Raw genomic sequence first — 9097 nt, forward strand, 5'->3', positions numbered from 1 at the left:
CCACCATATATATACAAAATCTCCACCCTATACACCACTGTGATACCCATATACATATTCAAAAGGTTTAAGATTAACTACACTCCAATACATCAAATAAATACATCAAAATGAGCTAGCTCTCAATATATACAGCAAAAGAAGGAACTAGACTATCTCTATACAACCAAAAGTATGAACTTGACTCTGTCCTTGTCAAGCATACGGAAATCCTCCCAAATCCCCATAACCCTCATCGCTAGGGTTAGGAAAAGCCTCCTCTGCAACTGGTTCGTCTGAAATGTTAAGTAGGATGAGCAAACAACTATGCCCAGTAGAAACGTACATAACCAATACATATTCTACTTATAGAAAACCATTTGAAACATGCGGGTTTTTTTTATAATACGAATCAAAATATCGTGACTATATACATACATCACTAGCTATCATAAATCATATCGGCATGCTTCTTTGATATTCAAAATAGAGTTTTCACAACCATCATACAACTATTGTGGCCGCTGCATCCTATTAGAATGGTGAGGGTACGACTGGTACTCAGCCCCAGTCACAGGCAATCTCGGTTCAGTACTTCCCAGTGTGAACCATGCACCGTTGTTTTCCCGATTTTACCGTGGGAGATGAAATGTCGTTGTTGTGTTCGTACACACAAAATCCCCAAAGCTTTTAGGGCTCGGGTGCCCCTGCGGACCACGACCCCATATGCGGCTGTCACCTAACTTACGGTGGTCAACCGTTCGACGATCGCAGATCGCCGGGATCGACACACATCCAGGAGTGGACTAAACTCTCACTCCTCGCGTCTAAACCTCATCGAGGTAACATGTAACCCCACTCAAGCGTTTCACCATACAGTGTGACACTACAAGCATGGTTATCTAGAAAAGTAGAAAAGGAATTCCCGGACTACATCCAGTGATGCATCCCTTTAAAGGTGGCCCACCACCTCGAAAGGTGTACACCACAGTTGGAATCCTAGAGCGAACTGCCGTCTCCGGAAATGCGACAACAGTTCCTTCTTTATAGGAATTCACAGTTCCTTTTCTAAATCTCCTCGTGATAAACATAGTAATATCTATATATATATATACTAGTATTACCGATTATTTTCAAATACTCTAGTTACATATCTAGTTTTTCTTTTAAAACTGTTGATTATATAGGTGTGAGTTCCTGGATTTCCCGAAATCGAGTAGAACAACCTATGACTCCCAAACGGGCCAGTCATAGTAAATAACAACCGATGATTCCCAAACGGCGAATCATCGTAAATAACACGACCATCCCGGGACCAATCCAGAACCTCGCACCTAGTTACAAACAACCGGGTAATCCTTACCCGCATTACAAAATCCATCTCTCTGTCTCCTTGCTGAGACAAGAGACGCGAACCTTTCCCCAAAACCAGTTTTTCACTTTTAACCAGAAAACAATCCCTCGCTACCCCGATTTTACAGAAAACCCATTTCACGCGAAAGCTATCCATATACTTAATTCATATCGAGGAAAACTACAATGCAAAAACATGAATATCATATATACATGCATGGTTGATACATAAACTATTTCTTAACATTTTAAACAACTCAAATCATGCATGAAAATAAGCAGATTATATATTGGTATGTAGGTTCCTACCTTAGCAAGCTCCGTTCTCCTCAAGCCCACTTAACTGAATCAATCCCACTTAATCAAATTCACTCGAGATCATTCCTATAACATCAAATGTATACGTCGGTCGTTAGAGTTTATCAAACTAACGAGAAAATTCTTATCTACTTTAACGTCGAAAAGAATCTCGACGCGCTAAGGATTTGGTTTCGTAAATTTCCATCTAACTCTGGATTAGCGAGCTCTGAGACCATTTCGGCATTACTTACTCGGCCTCTCTACGGCTATTTCGGCCATGGCAGGCCCTCATATCGACGCCAATCCTATCACATCTCAATTCAAATTCCCAATTTCGACTACAACCAATTCGACACCTCTCAATTGACATTAATTCTATTCTGTAAAATCGGTGGGTGTTCCTTATCCCTCGGTCGTTACTCAATCAACTCTTATACAGTTATAAATCGACATAAATCCCTTGAAATTGTAATGAATAATCAAATTCTTACCGAGTCAGCAAGCAACAATCGCTCCTAGCTCGCGGCTCCACCAAAATTGCAGCTCTCCTTCTCCAAACCGAGCTACTGCCGAAGTGTACCACCAACCCATTCAAATATCTTTCAACCAATACCACTAATTAACTCGAAATCGAGTTTACACTATCAATTTGTATGCGAAATTCACTAACCTTTCGCGAAAACCCGACGCACTCCAAGAATTTTCGGCTACACCACTGTTTCACTCCACTCCAGCTCGTCCACTGCTACTGCCGACCTTCAACACCCCCAATACACTCAATTAAAATCGAGATATCAATTCCATCAACAATTTAAATCAAATCAGCACATATATACGAAATCGCACTCACCTTTCACCTTGATACGGCGCGATTCCCACAAATTTCGAATCCTCACATTTGGGTTTAAGGTTTCTAAGGCTTCGAGGGGTGAAGATTTGAGGTTTGGATCGAGGTGAATTGAGAGAATTTTTGGTTTCTCTCTCCTAGGTTTTTGTTACTGTCGAATTGGGGAAGAAGGTGCGATTTGGATTTCGCGATTTTCGTTTTACTGTAGGTTTCGTGCGTTTTTTTTTTTTCTATTTTCGATTTCGGCCGATATTTTTGGGCCCAAGCCCGATCGATTCAATTGGACTTAAGGTCCTAATATCGCTTTAACCACCACTTTCGTTTGACGTCGCGTCGTAATTATTTTTCCGGCTCATCCCGCTAAATTTAATCTGCTATATTCTATCTCACCGCAGGCTATGACAATAACCCACTCATGCGTGTAAGCTGTTAACTCGTGCCAGCTTCGACGCGGAAAAGCCGCTAACCGACATTTTTGCCAAATTTCCGCCTATAGTCGCTTACCTAACGTGCCTTATGAGTCGGAGTTAAGTTTTAGTAAGTTACGTACGGTTGAAATATAAACCCGACGACCAACTTACATAAACGACCCTAGATTTAATAAGAAATTTACGAAAATACCCTTAATAATAATTCAGGACTTTACAAAGGTGTAGGGACGTAACCCTCACCATGGTCGAGACTTGGTGGCCGGAACTGCCCCCTTGAGTTTCCATTAGTAGGCAACACTCATGGAGGTGAACGACCATCATTCGTGCGGTAGTAGTTTTGGAAAAAACGCAAACGAGCCTCTTGTCGACCACATTCGGCCATCACAGCATCCATGATGGCTTGGTTGGTTATGGCAGATTGGGGAGTATCGTTGTTAGGCTCATCTTCTTTATGCCCCTGTCCAAAACGATGATATCGACGATCTCCTCTACGTTCAGATTGTCTTTGAGAAGTAACATGTGGGTTATTGATCTCGTTATTCCCCTCATTACCTTGATTCGCGTTAGCTCTTGTAGTAACCATGATTTTGAATCAAAGTGAAGAAAATATATATATATATATATATATATATATATATATATATATATATATATATATATATATATATATTAAAGAACAACAAACCCAAGAAAAATTTGTGGGTAGGAGAACCTAAAAAAAAAAAAAACCCTCCACCAAAAACCTTCTCTCTCTCCTCGCACCCTCCACCAGCACCGAAAAAATTCCATCCACCACACAGATCTGCCTCTGCACCACTCGCGCGGCACCACCACCGTCCACCCCCTACTGCCACCACCATCTTCAAATGCATTTCTCACGTCGCCCAACACCCCACTGCCCATTGCCACCGTAATCCAACACCACCTCGTCCACCACACAGCACCACCACTACACCACCACCATCCTTTATCTTTTCCCCAATCCCACCACCGCCATTTTCTTCACCACTGTTCGCGACCTTTGGCACACCACCATCTCTAATTCCCTAATCTATTCTCACATCCCACCACCACCATCTCTTTACCTTCGTCTTCGCCGCATATAAAAACCCGACCGACTCTCCGCCATAAGGCCCAACCACTACCTCCGCCAACTGTTTTGGGTTAGTTTGGGAGTAGGAAATGACTTGTATTAGGTTCGTTAGGTTTGGGTTGGTTTGGTGAACTCATTTGTTTGGTTTTGTGGTTGTCGGAGATAAACTTTTTAGGTTGGTACCTTGTTCTTTGGAAGGGTTTTGGTTTAGGTTTTGTTTGTTGGTTAAATGAGGTTTGGGGTTTGTAGTCTTCTTGAACGGGATTTGGGATTTGCTTATTTTGGGTTTTGTGTGATTGGATTTGGGTTTTGGCCGACTTATCGCCCGGGTTTGGGATATGAGAAAGAAGAATGTTGTTTCTTTCTAGTTCTATTGCCCGCCTCTTAAGAAACGTGTTCATTACCCTTTTCCGAGATCGTCATGGATGCACTAATGGGGTAAGCGGTAATGGTTTTACTATTCCCTACTTTCTCACGATTTTGATAAACAACACGTAGGTTGTCGGTTGAGTATTGATAAGTACGGGATGAACTTAAGGATGATTGTGATTTGTATTTGTTATTGGAGAATTCTTTAAAGTCTATTGACAAATGGATGTGTGGTCGTTGTCTTGGTATCCACGCACTTGGTATACCGCGGTCGTCATCCGGATGTTATCATATCACCACCGTTTTGATAGAGAACGGGGAATCCCCATGTTTCATTGTGGGCATACCACCGCCGCCTCTAAGCCCGAAGACTATAGATCTTGCATCCACGACCTGGAGGGGTGGTGGTGATACCCCCGACCGCTTGTTGTTCCTTCTTCTCTTAATGAGAAATTACCGGATGATGCATTTCGTTATACCTTTCGAACCGTGAAAAGTATACCACGCGTGCTTGTCGATTGGCTTTTTTCGGTGCAATGAAATCGGCTCTACGGGATATTACAACCGATCCTAGTTGGTTATGCCTTGGGTTCGTCTCCTCCTTTGCCCGCGTTGCACCGCAAGTTTTTCGACCCGTAATCGTCGGAACGCCGTTCGGCACTAGGAAAAACTTTCAAAAAAAAGATTCTCCATGCTTTGACGACATGGAATGAGCCTAGCGGGATGTTTCGATCTTTTAGAGTCGTCATAGAGCCTCCTTCATTCCAACCAACTCGTAAATCTGCCTCCACTTTCGGAATGTGCGTCGATGCCTACGAAGTTGGCGATGGACATTTTCTTTCGCAGCCGTTAAAGTTGTTATCATCATCGGGAGTTGCATCTAATCTGCGGAGACTATATGTGCATTAGAGGAGAAGCACCCAACGCGACAACCACCGTAAGACCGACTATTCCCTTTCTTTGAACCCCTTTTAGTGGGTAGAGAGAGGCGGCTATTGTCATGTATTAGGTCATTTCCGAAAGGTACTTCTTGTGGTCTGGGATGGTCTTCGAGCTCGGCATTTGTTGGATGCCATGAGTGGGGCTGCAGCAGACTATATCGTCGATTTGCTAGATGCATTGACCCCGTGGTGAATCTTTGGTTCTGTGGTCGATGTCCACGTACCGTTAGCGTAATTCATTGCGAGTGCTCCGCTTACTCCGCTTCTCAAGCCGGATAATAGTATTCGTCCTATAGCCGTGGGGATGGTTTGGCGTCGTTTGGTCTCCAAGATTGCGATGAGAGGAGTTTCCAAAGATGTGGTAGGATACTTACAAGATTTTCAATATGGGGTTGGTGTTTCTGGTGGAGCAGAAGCGATTTTGCACGCTGTCAACCGCATAGTGTATGCTAACAGTGATAGTACCTCTCTTTCGATGCTGCTTGTAGATTTTCAGAATGCTTTTAACATGGTTGATCGGACTACCATGTTGAGAGAGGTTCGTATCCGTTGCCCAGCTATTGCCCCTTGGGTTGAGTACTTGTATTGTCAACCTGCGAGGTTATATATGGGGGATGGCTACATATGGTGGCTCTTGGGGTCGGGTTCAAAGAAGGCGACCACTTTGGGTCCCCTTCTCTTTCTTGTTGGTGTTGCATCCCCGATTCTCGCGGATCCATCCGGTTGTCGGTTGATGCTCTGGGGCTTGGTATCTAGATGATGGGACTCGATCGGAGAAACGTAAACAGTGGTGGGACGGCTTTGGGTATGATACGGGAAGAAGGACCTTCTTACGGGCCGGTTCTTAATGTGGCTAAACCGAGATATTTTGGCCATCATTTTGGATCCACGACGCTCCACTCACGGTCTCTTTCCTTCAGATTTATCTGGCCCCTCGCCAGGAGTCGATTGTTTGGAGGTGCGGTCAAAGATTGATTCATCCTTTGTCATGGGCCTTGCTCGCAAGCGTGTTGAAAAGGTTGTGACTTTGATGGACCGTTTAGCTAGTTTGGAAGATCCACAGTGTGAGTTAGCTCTCTTACGTGCTTGTGCTGGGCTCTCTAAGTTGGTCTTTATGATTCGCACTTGTCCACCATCCCTTTTTAGAGAGCGACCAAGACTTTTGATCGGCATCTCCGCAGTGTTCTGCAGGGTATTGTGGTTTCTGATGGTCCTTGCTTCGGTGATTTGCAGTGGCGTTTATCGACACTCCCAGTACGTCTTGGTGGGCTAGGTATTTATTGTGCCACTGATGTCTCTACTTTTGCTTTTGTGGCCTCTCGTTGTCAGACTTCTGAGCTTCAGAACCACATTCTTCGGAGTTGTGGGCCAGTGCCTTTGGATGAGATTCTTGATGTTGCTAGCGGCATTGAGTATGTGTCCGCCCGATTTTGACCTCGGTCTATGGTGTGAATGCTACCGTCCCCTCAAAACCACAAAAGTTTTGGCGGAAGCATTCTATGGTAAGATTGTTGCCGGTCTTGAGAGGGAGTTTGTGTTATCCCTTTCGTCGAAAGCGATCGTTGGATGCTTGCGGTCCGAACACGCATAAAGGATTTTCTACTTGCTATTCGATGGAGGGACTTGGACAAAGATATGTCGCCGGTGGAGTATCGTTCTATTCTCGATGCATCGATCTCATGATTCCTTTTTGTACTCGATGGTGGTCTATGCCCCGTTTGCAAAAAGTAGACTAGATGCTTTCGGGGACCATGCAGCAACATTCTGCGGACATTTTCCGGTTTCAAATACCGACATGATCATGTCGGAGATATTTTATGTGATGCATTCTGGAGGGCTGGGGTACAAGTGAAAAAGGAGGCTCCCGTTAATTTTCTCACTGATCCGAATGAGGGAAGATCTACACTTCGGCCTGCGGATGTATTGATCTACAGTTGGTCTGAGGGGAGACATGCGTGTGTTGATGTAACTGGAGCCTCTCCGTTGGTAGGGCTTGGGAATGGAGTCTTTGAGGTGGGAGAAGCAGCTAAGAGAGCAGCGCGGGGAAAGATAGAGAAGCATGAGGAAGCTTGTATAGCTAACCAACATTGTTTCATTCCGTTTAGTTTTGACACTTTTTCGGTTTCTTGGAACAACAAATCGGTTGAGCTTCCAAGAGACTTCGAAGGTTATGGACGATAGCGTTATGAAACGGTGGTTCCAACGAGTTTGTGTTTAGAAGGATAGGATTTGCTATTGAGAAAGGGACTTGGCGTGACTTGTTGCACGCTTTGTCCTAATTATTTGTAATCCTCGTTATCATTATCAATAAAATTTCCACTTAAAAAAAAAAAAAAAAAAAAATCAAATCAATTCTGTATGGTTTTCCCCACAGACAGGCGCCAATTGTGTGATGATTTTTCCTAATCTAGAAACACAAGTATTTTGTTGATGATCAAAGAACAATGATAAGTATTGGATCAAGAAGAAGAAAAGATTTAGAAGATGATGAGTTGAACTACGTTCTTTAATGTTTAACTATCCTATTTATAAAAATAGATTAGGTTTCCATAATTGCTTGTGAATTAAGTAATTAATGTTTAACTAGAAAACAATCTCTTGTCAAGTCTTATCTAGACTTTTCTAGAAGCTTTAGTTTCCCAAATCAGTAAGTCCTTTTTATTGACTGGAACAACAAGGAAACATGTTTAGGTTCGGATTTGGAGTTGGAGTTGAGTTAGAGTTCCGAACTTGGTAGTTCCAGATTTGGAGTTCCTAGTCAGGAGTTAGCAATCCAAACCTACTACTCCAACCAATTCCGAACCTCCTCTTCTTATTTCACTTCCGAACCTAGAAAGTGAGTTAGTCAGGACATGGACTTAAAGTGTGTTCTAATACTTTCTACCCACACTAAGACCATACCCGGGCGTTAAGAAGATGTTGTCACGTGTTACATATTTATTTGCTAAAATATGTACACACAATAAGTTTGCCATGACATATGCCTTATGCATGCTGATGGAAATCTGAAAGTCCAGGATTATGATAAAATTTGAAAAGAGATTCCCATCTCATCAGTAAATTTATAACCATGTCTTTCACCACACATTGCAAGCACTAGAAGCTTTCCAAACTGATAGTCCTCAGAATTCACGGAATGTAGAAGGGACTAAAGTTCCAATTTATGGTGCAGAGGAAACTGAGAAGTACAATAGCTAGTTCAAAATCTTTTTTGATGGTGCTTTTGAGAAGGGAACAGGAAGGGGAGCAGTGTGTCAGAGCCAAGATGGGAGTATAATGGGAGCAGTTTACAGCAAGTTCAAGTGTGTAGGTGCTATCCAAGCAGAGTGTAAAGGAGCTGAACTTGCAGCGATTCTAGCAAGGAAAGTACGAATTAAAAATGCGGTGATCATAGGGGACAACCAACAACTGATGAAGGCGTTAGCCGGAAATGAAGAGAGCTTGGGATGGAGCCTAGAAGAATACTATGAGAAGGCAAAAAGTGCACTAAAGGACTGTTCTGACATTAGAGCCTTACAATTTTAATTTCTTCTGGATTCCTAGAACTCGTAACAGAGAAGCCACAAACTAGCTAAGTGGGCAAATATGTATGCCGGTATCAGTCCGCCACCTAGGTGGACATCTGAAATTGTAATTTCCCTTTTCAAAGTTTAAAGTAAATGAAGAGTTTCTTATCGAAAAAAAAAAAAAAAAAACACAGTAGGTACTTAATAATAAAATAACTTAACTACGGATCTATCGGATCTATGATGATGAACATCACTCTTTCATATCTGAACCCACC

General features: G+C 42.9%; 1 long non-coding RNA gene across 1 annotated transcript; it reads right to left on the reverse strand.

Moving 5' to 3' along the window:
- Positions 1–859: 859 nt before the first annotated feature.
- LOC147514684 (uncharacterized) lies at positions 860–2476 on the reverse strand. Its single transcript, XR_015213261.1, has 3 exons — positions 2303–2476; positions 2124–2198; positions 860–1716 (listed from the first exon to the last, which is right to left on the reverse strand). It is a non-coding gene; the product is annotated as an uncharacterized LOC147514684 (long non-coding RNA).
- Positions 2477–9097: the final 6621 nt, after the last annotated feature.

The sequence above is a fragment of the Coptis chinensis genome, chromosome 2 (genome assembly GCF_015680905.1).
Source record: "Coptis chinensis isolate HL-2020 chromosome 2, ASM1568090v1, whole genome shotgun sequence".
Taxonomy (NCBI): Eukaryota; Viridiplantae; Streptophyta; class Magnoliopsida; order Ranunculales; family Ranunculaceae; genus Coptis; species Coptis chinensis.